Here is a 13,145-nt window from a genome sequence, read left to right on the forward strand (position 1 = left end):
AAGAACAGTGCGTTGTGGGAGGAAAAAAAAATACCAGAAAAAATTAAATATATATTTGTATAGCACTTCTACGACCATCACATCACACAAGGGCAGCAAATAATAATACATTACACTTGCAGAGTTAAATTGAACACTTAAAACCAATTATTTCACAGGTTCCGATAAAAGTTCACCACAAAAAGATGGCGAGGGACACTCGATGAGGAACGGCGATATGAAACAAGAAATAAGAATCGCCAACTTCTCATTGAATACACTTTTGGCGATTCCCGTCGACTACCGGCGAATCCCCATGAAAATCCCTATACACAAAAAACGGCGATTTGTAGAGAATAACATTTGGCGATTGGTGCTTCATTCACCGGTCGTCATCGGCGATTAGAAGACGTTGAATAGGGTGATTCGCTTTTTCAGCTCAAAAAACTGCCGGCACACATGAAAAAAACACAATCGCCATAAAACTTGGCGATTCTGCCTCATTGAATACCGCCCTCTGCCTGTGATCTGCAATTCACCCGACTCAGCGGGCCGGGCACGGTGCACCGTGTGTGCTGATAGGCTGGACATCCAGTCCTTTCGGACAAACAGACAGCTGGGCGGTTTGCTTGTAATACAGCGGTCCCAAAATTGCGGACCCCTCAGGGTGATTGCCGGACACTGGGCCTTATTTTGGTTCATTCTTTCTGACAAAATCCTTCTTAGATGGGCAAAACCATGTGCGCTGCAGGTGGGGCAGATGTAACATGTGCAGAGAGAATTAGATTTGGGTGGGGTTTTACTTCAAAGTGAGATCTATATTGCAGTGTAAAAATAAAGCAGCCAGTATTTACTCTGCACAGAAACAAAATTACTCACCCAAATCTAATTCTCTCTGCACATGTTACATCTGCCCCCCCTGCAGTGCACATGGTTTTGTCCATCTAAGAAGGATTTTGTCAGAAAGAATGAACCAAAATAAGGCCCACTGTCCGGGATCTCTGGGTGTTGGTGTGGGGGATAGGAATTTGTTTGTCAGTGACTGTCTGACATGCCGCTGTCATCATGGCCACCTCCGTGCTTAGCCAGTGCGTGGGAAGCGGCAGGCCGGCAGTCAGATTGTGATTGTGCGCCAGGCAGGTGCCAGTGCCCGGTGCCCACACAGACCCTGCTACCGCTCGCTCCCCCAAGCGGCAGCGGGGGCTGCCTTACACAAGATACACCACTGGCCTCTCTCCCCAGCCCAGTACAAGCTGCTCAGTGCCGGGTTCTGAGCTGGGGAGAGAGACAGCTACAGTGTGTAGTGGTCAGCGGCCGTATGATGTGTGGGTAAAATAGTTCCGGGGGGGGGGCAAAGTGGGTGAGACAGGAGCAGGGACTGTTAAGGGGGAAGGGGTGCAGGTAACAGCTCTAGTTTGTCACAACCCCTCCAATGTCCCTCTTCTGCCCACTGACTCTGGTCCTGTGTGTCCGGCAGCTTGCTCAGTACAGGATCATTAAGTGCTGACTCTATTCTTACTCTTCTCATCCAGAAATGGTCACATATACCTGGGGGCAGGGAACTTTTTTTTACCTTGTACCCCAAAATATATTTAGATACGCCAACATTACCCCCTTGATTTGAAAGAAGGAAATCATATAATTGTACCCCCAGAAATGAATGATATATCCTGCTAGTACGGTACACAGCCTGGCAGCAATTGATGATGATGATGACTACCATGTATGGCTGTGTGTGGTACAAAACTTGTCATACATGGTAATCATCATCATCATCAATGGCTGCCAGGCTGTGTGTGGTGTAGCCATTGATAATGTGACGTCCAGGTAACTATCAGTGTCAGTATTACCAGATGATACAGTGACAGTCTGTGCAATGTCTTCCCCTAGACTAGAGATGGGTATACAGCACCCTGACAGGATTATGGTAGTTATATAGAGCGCTACAAAAGATCCTTGACAAAGTGCCCAGCAAGGCTTGAAAAGTGTTGGAGACTTAAGGAGAGAACAAGCCGCCTTGCTGCCGCCCGAAGTACCCGCACACTAGCCACTGACGTCATCAAGCCGCGTTCCATTAACGAAGCCGGAGCAGAGGAGTCCATCTACAAGCGGCCAGCGTTCAGCTGAGGAATACCGCTGCCTCGGAAGGTCAGGGAATAGTAGGGACAGCACGGCCATCTCTCTACAACACATTCTCCAAAAGGAGTGGAAACATTTTACTATTTTATCTTACAGGTGTCACTCGTTACCTTCATCTTTTCAGCGCTCTATATAACTAGCATAATCCTTTCATTTACATTAAAGCTGCTCCTACCATAAGCGCAGTGTACTATATATCCTATAATACCCTGACAGGAGCCTATAACCAGGCAAAGAAACTCAGCGCAGCAGTGGCAGAACAGACTGGGCGCTGCTGAGATGGCGCAGCAACTAGTGTACTGTACTGAAGAAGTGAGCGGACTTGGATGCGGGGTCCTTGGCATCACGCAGTGAAGTGTATTATACACAAGGGCCTGATGCACTGCACTGCGTCCGGTCATTGTACATTACAGGACTGTAACACACACAGCCGAGCATGCATATAGAATCTATATATAGATTCTATATGCAATTGAATGAAATTCCTGGGGGTAATGGACACTGCTAAGGGTAATTCCTGGCGGTTATACAGATTCATATGCATGCCCGGCTGTGTCCCAGCAGCGCGACATTTCCCCCATGAATTAAGTTTTGACCCCATTTGGGGTAATTTACCCCTGTTCCCTGACGGCTGGTATATACAGTAGCTGTATTATGGCTTATGGCATCCTATGTATTACTGTATAACTTTGTGTATACCCTGTGAGGTTCCCAATAATACCAGTGATGCCCTTATATAACCATCATTGTCTGCCCTCCTGTATAACGCTGTAATCCTGCACGGTCTCCGCTCCTCTCCTGCAGCGCTCAGCCTGAGATGTGCCCAGTGCATTGGCAGTAGCTCTCCTTGCCCGCTGATTGGAAGGAAGTGACCATCCTACGGGACCACCTGTCTCTCCCCGGCCTCCAGTGCACAAGGTGAGCAAATGCTGGAGATATTATACCCAAATGAGACACCTTTTCTACATCTTTACATGCTGGGACTTGTAGTTCTAGAATTGCTGTGGAAACACGGGTTGCCCATAATGTAAAGTTGTGCATAAGACCTATGGAGGTTTTCTGGTCCCTAAACCTTCTATCGGACGAGGGGTGTCATGGGTGCAGGTCACTTACCCTTATACTGTAATGGAATAAAGACTCTGAGACGTAGATTTGGCAGAGAAGCATCAGCTGTTTATTAATATAGAAATGATTATTGATATATAGGAGGATCTGCCAAAAGAAAAAAATGCTACTAATTGTATTGGCAACTCAGCTAAAGTGGCCTCAACAAACATGAAGACACAGAGGGGAATATGGGGAGGGGGGGGGGGGGGTATTTAGGGAAACACAAGTGAACTCGGCAAGAGGTAAAATAAAAACCTGCTGAGGGACAGACCTAGAACCAAATTGTGTAATTGTAAATAGCCGAATTAGTCCGTCAGTACAGGCAAAAATTGTAAATCCCTCAAGACTCCCATTGCCAACAATGGCGAGTAGCTAATCTCCGAGTAGGACGGACAGGGGAACAGACAAGACAAACACAGGACAAACAACATTGGACATAACCAGTGGCGGATGTTACCTATGGGTTACAGGACTGCAGCCCCCCCAGGTAAAATCCACCTTTGTGCTCTGACAAGTGGAGCCAGATGCAGCCTGTGAGACTGTACTGGCTGCACTGTGACTGGTAGTGACTTCCTATTGGAAGTCCCACCTGCCAGTCACCCAAGGCAGTCCCATTGGGAGGGGTTCCCTCCCTCCGAGATGCCTCTATGTCTATGGGCTGCTTCAGCTGCAGCTCATAGAATACGAGGTATGTGCAGTACTGAGGCTGATACTGCGCATGCGCCAGTCCCGGTGATTTTCATCTGCAGTGTACAGTTGTCAGGACCATGATTTAGTGGCCCATTTATTAACATTATTTTTACTAAAATAATGTGAAATGGGGCGTTTTCGCACACTTTTTGAATTTTTTTAGTTTCACCTAAATGTAATAAAAAGAATGGAGGTTTTTTTTCTTGAGAGGGAGGGGATAAGCCCAGTCTCTCAAGTCCCCCGGCGCTAATGGGTAGAAATAAAAAATACAAATATAGTTTTTGTGTAATTTAAACCTTAATTGGCTGCTGCAGGTGTAAGGAGTCTGCTGAACTCCAAAAAGAAGAAAGAATTTTCTTCTAGCAAATGTTTTGTTTGGGGAATACACACTGCGCTGTCAGTAAGGAAAATAAATGGATATGTAAGGAGAGGTAAAATCACGCGTTTCGTCTCCTAAGCAACCGGAGACTTTTTCAAGCTTGAAACGCATAGCCTTACTTCCGCCAGTTCCTGTCGCAGACTTGGTTCAGACTTCCGCCCTCACACACAGTGACTTTGCCGCATCTACATCCGGCCGCAGTTCCGCCTCCACCGCTGCCGTGGATCCCGGCGCCTGGAGCAACACGTGAAAGCCGGCCGCAGTGTGGAACTCTCCGGCAACAGATCCCCATCAGCCCGCAGAGGTGCCACCAATATACACCTGAAGCCAGTGAGTTATACCAATACCCGCATCCACAAGTGATTTATCGGGACTCCTGCTTTTGGGCTCATTACTAACTCTGCCTTTTCCTGCTTATACTAACACGCAGGCTTCAGCAGCTCAATATATATCTGCCAATACCTGCATGGAACACATTGCATGTCCGCTCACTCGCTAACCCAGGTTCTTGGCTCTATTAATTATTCTGCTGCTTCAGGCTAATAACTGTTTGTCACACCCAGCGGCCATTCTGAGGGGATTGTACTGATACATATCATTACCCTTATGCTTCTGCTGGGACGCCAGCAGGCATTCAGTCAGGAATCGGGCCAAGTCTGCTTTTACCATGCCAAGTTTTTAACCATTGCCTCATTTATGAGAGTATTATATATTGTATGTTTGTTTGTTGATTATATTCCAATTTCTGTTTATACCCACCTATACTATTATAACATTATTTGTCTATATAAACTTTTTATTGTAAATACAGCGTGTCCTCCATCATTGTGCTCCGCGTGATTTTACCACTCCTTACATATCCATTTATTTTCCTTATTGACAGCGCAGTGTGTATTCCCCAAACAAATCACCGAAATGTAATAACAATAAATTGTAAGAGTTTTCACAAATTTATCGGCACAAACCTAATTATCACAAATTTTTAGTCAGTAGTTTGCATTTCACATAATTATAATTGGAAATGTGATCTATTCATATCTAGTAAACTTCAATTGTAAAACTAATTCGGAACTGTGCCGAGTGATAATAACGCCACTTTTTAGAGGCGCTGTGCAGATTCAATTTGCTATAAAGCTGTCTTAGAAGCCTCTTATAACATCTCCCCCCCCCCCCCCTTCTGTCTCCCCTTTTGAGTTTACATCACCCCAGAGAATAGATAGAGACCTTTCATTAGTTTTAGTTTAGTGTTAAGTGCATACTGGTCTACTTTTGATTTCACCTCTCCGGGAGAAGCCTGGAGAGGCAACACGTCAGGGGGGCGGGGGCAAGGCTGACATCACTTGGCCCCGCCCCCAATGCCGAAAACGCTGTGATTCACGGGGCCGCGGAGAGGGGACAATCGCGTAATTTAAGCCCCGCCCCCTCACCGCGGACCCACGATTTATGGTAATTAAACCAGCCGTCAAGGAGGAGGCTATCACTAGAAAGCGGGAGACTTGCCCACCTTCCCGGGGGGGCGGGAAAAGGACCTGATTTTCGGGCGGCTCCCGGCCATTCCGGGAGGGTAGGCAAGCCTGGTTAAGTGTAAGCAGTCTGCGAGAGATGCCTGCAGCTTCGTCTCTCCTGATCCCCCCCCCCCCCCCCCTCGTCGCTGCTGCCAGGGAAATCAAAGACGAGCACCGCGGCTCTCTTCTTCTGATGTTCTTTTAAACAGCACATGCACATTACAATTCAGTCTATTGCAAACGCGAATGGGATTCGCCGAGACAGGGCTTTAACGCCAGCTCTGTCTCAGCACCCGAAGTTTGATACATTCAAGTGATAAAATGTATTGTCGCAGTGCGAGCTCAGTGACTGTGATAATTGGGCCCCTTAGTCTCTATAGGCTGCTGCTGAAGCAACCTATAGAAGCTGGGGGCCAGTGCATGTGCCGTACCAAGGATGATACTGCACATGCGTCAGTCTCTCGGCGGGAACCAGCGGAGGCATCAGCAGTGGAGGGAGGGCCAGCATTGCGGCCATGGCAGCCCCACTCTGGCACGGAGGTAGGAGCCGACGCTGGACATGACACACCAGTAACAGACTGAAATATGAACACAAAACTGTTACTACTAGTTACAGCAACGGCCTAGTACAATGTGTAACTGGCCAATTTCCATCAGCCCAAGACCTTAGGGGTAACAAAATTTACCCCTAATTTCTGGAACCAAAAAAACCTGCTGCTGCTGAAGCAGCCGCATTAATCCGGAAACATTGCGCTCTGAAATCCCGAGAGAGGCCGACACTTGAAACGCCGCTTCAAAAACCACCCAAACTGATACTTTATGAGCGGAGTCCAGTCCATATGCACGAGCCATGACCCAGGAACATCCGGACATAAATACACATGGCCAGGGCAACTATGGTGATACGTTGACATCCTCAACAAAATCCACCTACCCCTCCCAGCCTGATTGGTCTTCGACCGCCGTATTCTACAGATGACTGACCCCTTACCTACTATCCGATCGGAGCAGAGTAGCGGCACCCAGTTTGGTAGAATCCCCCAGGTCCGAAACCAGTAAGGCCCAGTGAAACCCAACTGAAAAAGCCATCTCAAGCGCCAACCCATGAACTGCCGCTAACACCGCCGGAAGCAGATGCACGTCCACAGGTCTCCTATGGTTACTGGAGCTGGAGAAATCGTTCGGTAGTTGCCGACCATCGAATGATTTTTCCTGGGCTCGCACATAAAAGTCAGAAGAAACTGTCTATTATTTGCATGTTCCGGGACGAGGACAGGACGGGCCGCTGTCATCATATGACGTCAGCCGGCCGCCCCCTGGCACACTTCGTCTGCTGGGCGTTCCCAAGGGCAACACCCAACCCTGCTGTTGTCCATCCCCGCCCCGCTCCCTGTGAATGGCTCAGCAAACATGTGCATGTGCAGTCTCCCAACTATCAGAACGGGACTGAATTCACCCCATTCCGACGGAATCAGAATCAGCCCCTTTATGCACCCAGTGCTATGGTAATGCAGCAGGAGGCGTTACACCTCCCGCCCCCAAGCAGCATCAGACTGTCAGTCACTGACAATGGGAAGCCGTAGTACGACCAAGTCGCGGCAGGAATCAGGCTGAATATACTGACTACGGTGCCATACACACTAAACGATAGGGGACACCACCAAAATAATAACCCATATCATCGGCGGGTCTCGATATTATGCATACACACTGAACGATATCGTACAGTGATGTCACAGGGACCCGCAGAACATGCTATATAGACAAATCGACCTGCATGTTCAGCAGACATCAATCATCCATAATGAGGCGCAGGAGCGCGCCTCGGTAATGATATTAATATTGTACACGCTAGACGATACTGTGAGAGATATCGCTTCGAATATCTTGCACAGTATCCTATAGTGTGTATGGTGTATGGGGCTTGATTCTGCCCCACGCCGCAGGAGGGTGGGGAGAGCAGGGGAGATAAAAGGGGTGCCGGAGGGGGTCCCGACAGGCATTTACTCGACGTCGGGATCCCGAAAGGCATTTACTCGACGTCGGGATCCCGACTGTCAAAACACTGACAGCCGGGTTCCCCGACCCCCATAGAGGGAGAATAGAATAGGCGCCCGCCGCATGGCGAGCGTAGCGAGGCCGCATGGGGTTTAGTTGCGCTCACCATGCTGTCTGGGTCCAGCCAGTTGGGATCTCGATGTCGGGCTAATGACTGTCGGGATCCCGACTGTCTGACCCCTGTACCACACCCGATAGAAGATGGCTGAGTGCTGATGGAATTGCACAGAGAGGTGGGATAGTAGGGAATGGAGAGAAGGAAAAGAAACAGAAATATGGAAAGAGTGAGAAGAGAGGGAAGAGAGAAGGAAACAGGATAACAGCAGAGAGGAGAGATATAGGAGGAATTACCTGATTGTACGGTGATGTAGATCTTTATCCTCCTGCCGTACTCAGGAGATCCGAAACATGACCGGCGATGGGATGCACGGTCCTCGGCACACGGGACAGCTGGGGTTTGTGTCCGTCCACTCGTAGATGCAGCTTGCGTGGAAAATGTGGCTGCAGGGCAGGACGGCCACCAGCTCTGCCGGCACGAACTCCGTCAGACAGATGACACAGGATTCTGCGGCTTCATCCTCTGTGGCATGGTGAGCTGGGAATCCGCAGATGTCTGCCACCATGGGAGGGTTGTTCGGTCCGCTGATCTCCACCAACCTCGCCGGAAGATTGTTGCTGGTGATCTCCGCCTCCATGACCTGGAAATCCTCACCTTGTCCGTCAAAAAATAGCATGAAGGCTGGGAGGTTCCGTCCGCTGATCTCAAGCACCATGGCCGACGTGATGATGAAGTTGACCTCTGAAACGATGGCTGGGAGCTTCGGCCCATTCTCTGCTGGTTGCTGGCGACGTCTTCCTCTTCTGCGCTCGGACCGCAGCCTCTCCTCAAACACGGTCTCCGAAGCGTCATCTGAAAATATATACATTATATAGCGAAAATAATTACAGCAATTATTTGATAATAGTATATAAGGGGGCTAGGGGGGACATTTCACCAGGCCTCTGACTGGTAGGGGGCCTCAAAAATGGCCTCTATATTGTCTCAGGTAGATGACGCAATGTTACTGTGGTGATATATTCCAGCTCACCAACACCTAGGGTCCATATGCAATGTGATCGGTGTAGGATCTACCGCCCAGGATCACATTGCCATATGTGATCCTTTCGGCTGAATGAATGTCCCTGCATATGCAGGGATAGGTGTAATGGGTAACATTACTGCCTCACCGCACTGAGGCCATGGGTTTGATTCCCACTATGGCTCTAACTGTGTGGAGTTTGTATATTCTCCCTGTGCTTGCGTGGGTTTGTACTCCGGTTCCTCCCACAATCCAAAAATATACTGGTAGGTTAATTGGCTCCCAACAAAATTAACCCTAGAATGTCTGTGTGTGCGTGTGGCGGTGAACTTAGATTGTAAGCTCCTCTGGGGCAGGGACTTATGTGAATGTTCATATATCCTCTGTACAGCGCTGCGGAATATGTATGCGCTATATAAGAAACTGTTAATAAATAATAAATAAATTCTCTGTACAGCGCTGCGGAATATGTGTGCGTTATATAAATAAATTATCCAGTGCATCAGTATACAGTATTTTATTTGTAAAAATGAATAAAGTTTTCCACTTTACTGCCCCCCCCCCCCCCCCGACTCTTGTCTCTGATGGGTCCCTAATACTACATTTGAATGCGAGGTGGGTGACCCCCTAAAAAGCATCTCATAAATCTGCATAAATACCAAACTAGTATTGGTACTTGTGTAGTATCACGGCTCCCATCGCATGCCATTGCATGCCATATGTAGTGGCATGCGATGTGATGAGATTTTACCGTGTTTTTATGCATTTTTGATGCGATGCGATGTAATTTTTCACAGAAATTATGGACATGAGTTGAAATCATGTAAAATGCACCCCAAATGTAATTTTTCACACTGTACCAACCCCACTATCAATGCCAACCCGAAGCGTGGCGAGCGCAGCGAGCCTGCGAGGGGCGGCGGTACGCGTCCTACGACCTTTTCATACCCCTACTATCCACGTCGGCGTGAAGTTGAGAATCGAAAGTGTGGCGAGCGCAGCGAGCCACCGAGCCCGAAGCGTGGCGAGCGGACGCGGATACCTTCACAGGTATCAGTGTCCCCTTGCGGGCTTCACAGGTATCCGTGTCCCCTCGCGGGCTTCATAGGTATCCGTGTCCCCTCGCGGGGCTCGCTGCGCTCGCCACACTTTCTATTCTCAACTCCACGCCGATGTGGATAGTGGGGGTATTAAAAGGTCGTAGGACGCGTACCGCCGCCCCTTGGGTTGGCGTTAATAGTGGGGGTGGTACAGTGTGAAAAATGACATTTGGGGTGCATTTTACATGATTTCAACTCATGTCCATAATTTCAGTGAAAAATGACATCGCATTTCATGCGATGCGATGCGATTTTTCCTTGTACGATGGCCATCGTGGGAGCCGTGATACTACACAAGTACCCTAGTATTAATATAACAAGAACCTTGTTATTAATAAATATTAGAAAGCCGAGCTTATTATAATTATTATAGCATCGGCACTGTAGTTTTCTTTATTTGTAGAACTACAAGTCCCAGCATGATAGCACGTCTTGATGATTATTATTAGGGTTGCGGTTGAAGATCCTTTTCCCCCATAGACTCATCATTTTATTAGAGGCTGTCTGCAAATCTGCTGATCATTCCCCTAATCCAGCAATCCTACAGCTTCCATTGTAAAATAACCTGCATTACCAATCACAATCACTATGTGCTCAGAATCTGCCATCTGTGGCCCCCATACATTGTAGGATTTGTTTACACAATCATCTACAAAATAACAAATCGCCCCAGATCATTACTGATGTATGGGGGCCACATCTCCAAATGCCGCCTGCATGCTACACAGGGTAAGGTGACATGGGAGGAGATGTATCAGTGCTTGGAGAGTGAGATTGAGTACCAGCCAATCAGCTCCTAGCTGCCAAGTCACATGATGTATTTGACAGTTGGGATCTGGCTAGTTGGAAATTATTCTCTGTCATCTATATGTCTGTTAAAGTTTTAGTACATACACCACTTTGGGGGCCTATGTGCTAAGAGTTTTAGCGATTTTAAAACCCAATGTGTGTGATAAATGGTGATCCAGCCAATCAGCACCCAACTGTCATTTTTAAGACACATGACAGGAGCTGCTTGGCTAGAGCAACACTTATTGTACACATTTGGTATGAAATGGTTAAAAAATGGTCCCCTTTATCTCTCTCCACATTATCTCTATACAAGCTGTCATGAATCTCCCCAGAGTATAAGGTAGGACATATACTAATGTGCAGCTAACTCCAACTGCCGCCCGCATGCCACACAGGGTGAGAGGACAGAGGGGGAGATTTATCACAGCTTGTAGAAAGGTACATCAGGGAGAGATAAAGTACAAACCAGTCAGCTCCTCACTGTCATTTTGATGGCAGTTAGGGGCTGGTGGTTTGGTAATTCATCCCTCCCCAGGCTCTGACAAAATTGCCCCCCTTAGTATAGAATCACTGCCCCTAAACATCTCACTTACCAGGATCTTCATGACGGCTCCTCCATCTTCTCTGGTCCTGGAGGAGCCCCCTCAGCTCTCTTCTGCTCATCTCCAGATGTTAGATGCTAGAAAGGAAAATATAAAATAAAAAAATCCAGGGAAAGCACAGATTTTATTGTGCGCTGTATATCAGTATCCAAAGCCGGAAGTATAACACTAGATGCCGAAACAGTCTAGTTCGCTCTTCCAGAGGCAAGAGTTTAGCACATCAGCAACAACTGCATCAACCACTTCAACTCATCAAATGCCACTGATGCTCCAGTCTGCATGGGTTTTATACCTGTCCATAATATTCAAACTGGCCAATCAGCTCTCAGCACTGCACTCCGGCAGCCATATTTGTTATTGGCATAGAGAAAACCAGCTATTGAGAATATGTATTCCCATGAATGAATTGAGTAGTTTACACAATATTTCTACAGATTTTATAATAAAGCACCACCCACTACCCCATAAGCACCTCCCCCGTGAGGCCAGAGATTGGGGCTGAGTGATGGCAATAGTGACTGTTGGCTGGTATGTTTCATGGTAAAATCTCTGTCCCATTGCTATCACAGCTTCCCCTGACATCTGCTCCGTCCCAAATCATTACTCACCAGCCTGGTGCAGGTACTGTGTGGGCATTTATGTACCTGCACTGTGGGGGCATTTATGTATTTGGCACTGTGTGGGGGGGGGGGGGGGATTTTTGTACCTGCACTGTGGGGGCATTTATGTATTTGGCACTGTGGGGTCATTTATGTATTTGGCACTGTGGGGGGGATTTTTGTACCTGCACTGTGTGGGCATTTATGTATTTGGCACTGTTTGGGCATTTATGTATTTGGCCCTGTGGGGGCATTTATGTATTTGGCACTGTTGCCATAATTTGAATATTGGAGACAACTGTGCTGCGTAATATAAATCAGTATTATTTTGTGGCCACACCCCTTTCCCATGAAGCCACTCCCCTAAAATTTTGGCTTGAGCACCCACCAGCAAAAACATAAATCGGCACCTATGGTTGGAGCTGCTGCGCACACCCGCTCACCCACAGCAGCACACTGCGGCTCTGAGTCCAGACTCCAGCTAGCTGCGCATGACGCCTAGCCCAGGCCCTGTCTTGGGGGAGGACCTAAGAGACAGCTTAGGGCACAGTGAACCATAGGCGCCAAAACCGTGGGTTCTCCGGGGCTCGAGCACCCGCGGAAAGTGAGGAGCACCCACGGCATGGGCCACGGCAGCGGGGTCCCAGCAGCGGATATGCTGTCAACAGCGGGGGACCCTGCTGCTGACGTCATATCCGCTGCTGGGATCCCGCTGTGGCGCTGCTGGTGTCAGGATCCCTCCGACGGCGAGCAGAGGGTGAGTCCTGGCGGTGGGGGGGTTGTGTGTGATAGTCTGTGGGGGGTGGGGTGTGTGTGTGTGTGTGTGATAGTCTGTGGGGGGGATGTGTGTGTGTGATAGTCTGTGGGGAGGGGGGGTGATAGTCTGTGGGGGGTGTGTGTGTGTGATAGTCTGTGGGAGCACCCATCGGTAAAAAAGGAAATTGGCGCCCCTGCAGTGAACATATTAGAGAGGGAGACAGCAGAGAATGGGGAAGATGGTTGGGGAGGGGGGAGAGATGTCAGTGCTGATATGTGTAAGAAATTTTGGTACTTGTGAGTTATCCGGGCGTCCGATTTTTAAATCGGGTCGGATCGGGACATCGCATGGCATCGCAT

At 48.4% G+C, this 13,145-nt stretch overlaps 1 long non-coding RNA gene across 2 annotated transcripts in view; it reads left to right on the top strand.

The window, feature by feature from the left end:
* The window catches only part of LOC146041787 (uncharacterized), a 70,937-nt gene that overhangs the window by 3,822 nt on the left and 53,970 nt on the right, over positions 1 to 13,145 (top strand). For both annotated transcript variants that reach the window (XR_014463590.1, XR_014463588.1), the window contains exon 2: positions 2,923 to 3,036. This is a non-coding gene — a long non-coding RNA (uncharacterized LOC146041787). The remainder of the gene's footprint in view (positions 1 to 2,922; positions 3,037 to 13,145) is intronic.

Source organism: Crinia signifera, chromosome 19 (genome assembly GCF_055691185.1).
Source record: "Crinia signifera chromosome 19, ASM5569118v1, whole genome shotgun sequence".
NCBI classification, from domain to species: domain Eukaryota; kingdom Metazoa; phylum Chordata; class Amphibia; order Anura; family Myobatrachidae; genus Crinia; species Crinia signifera.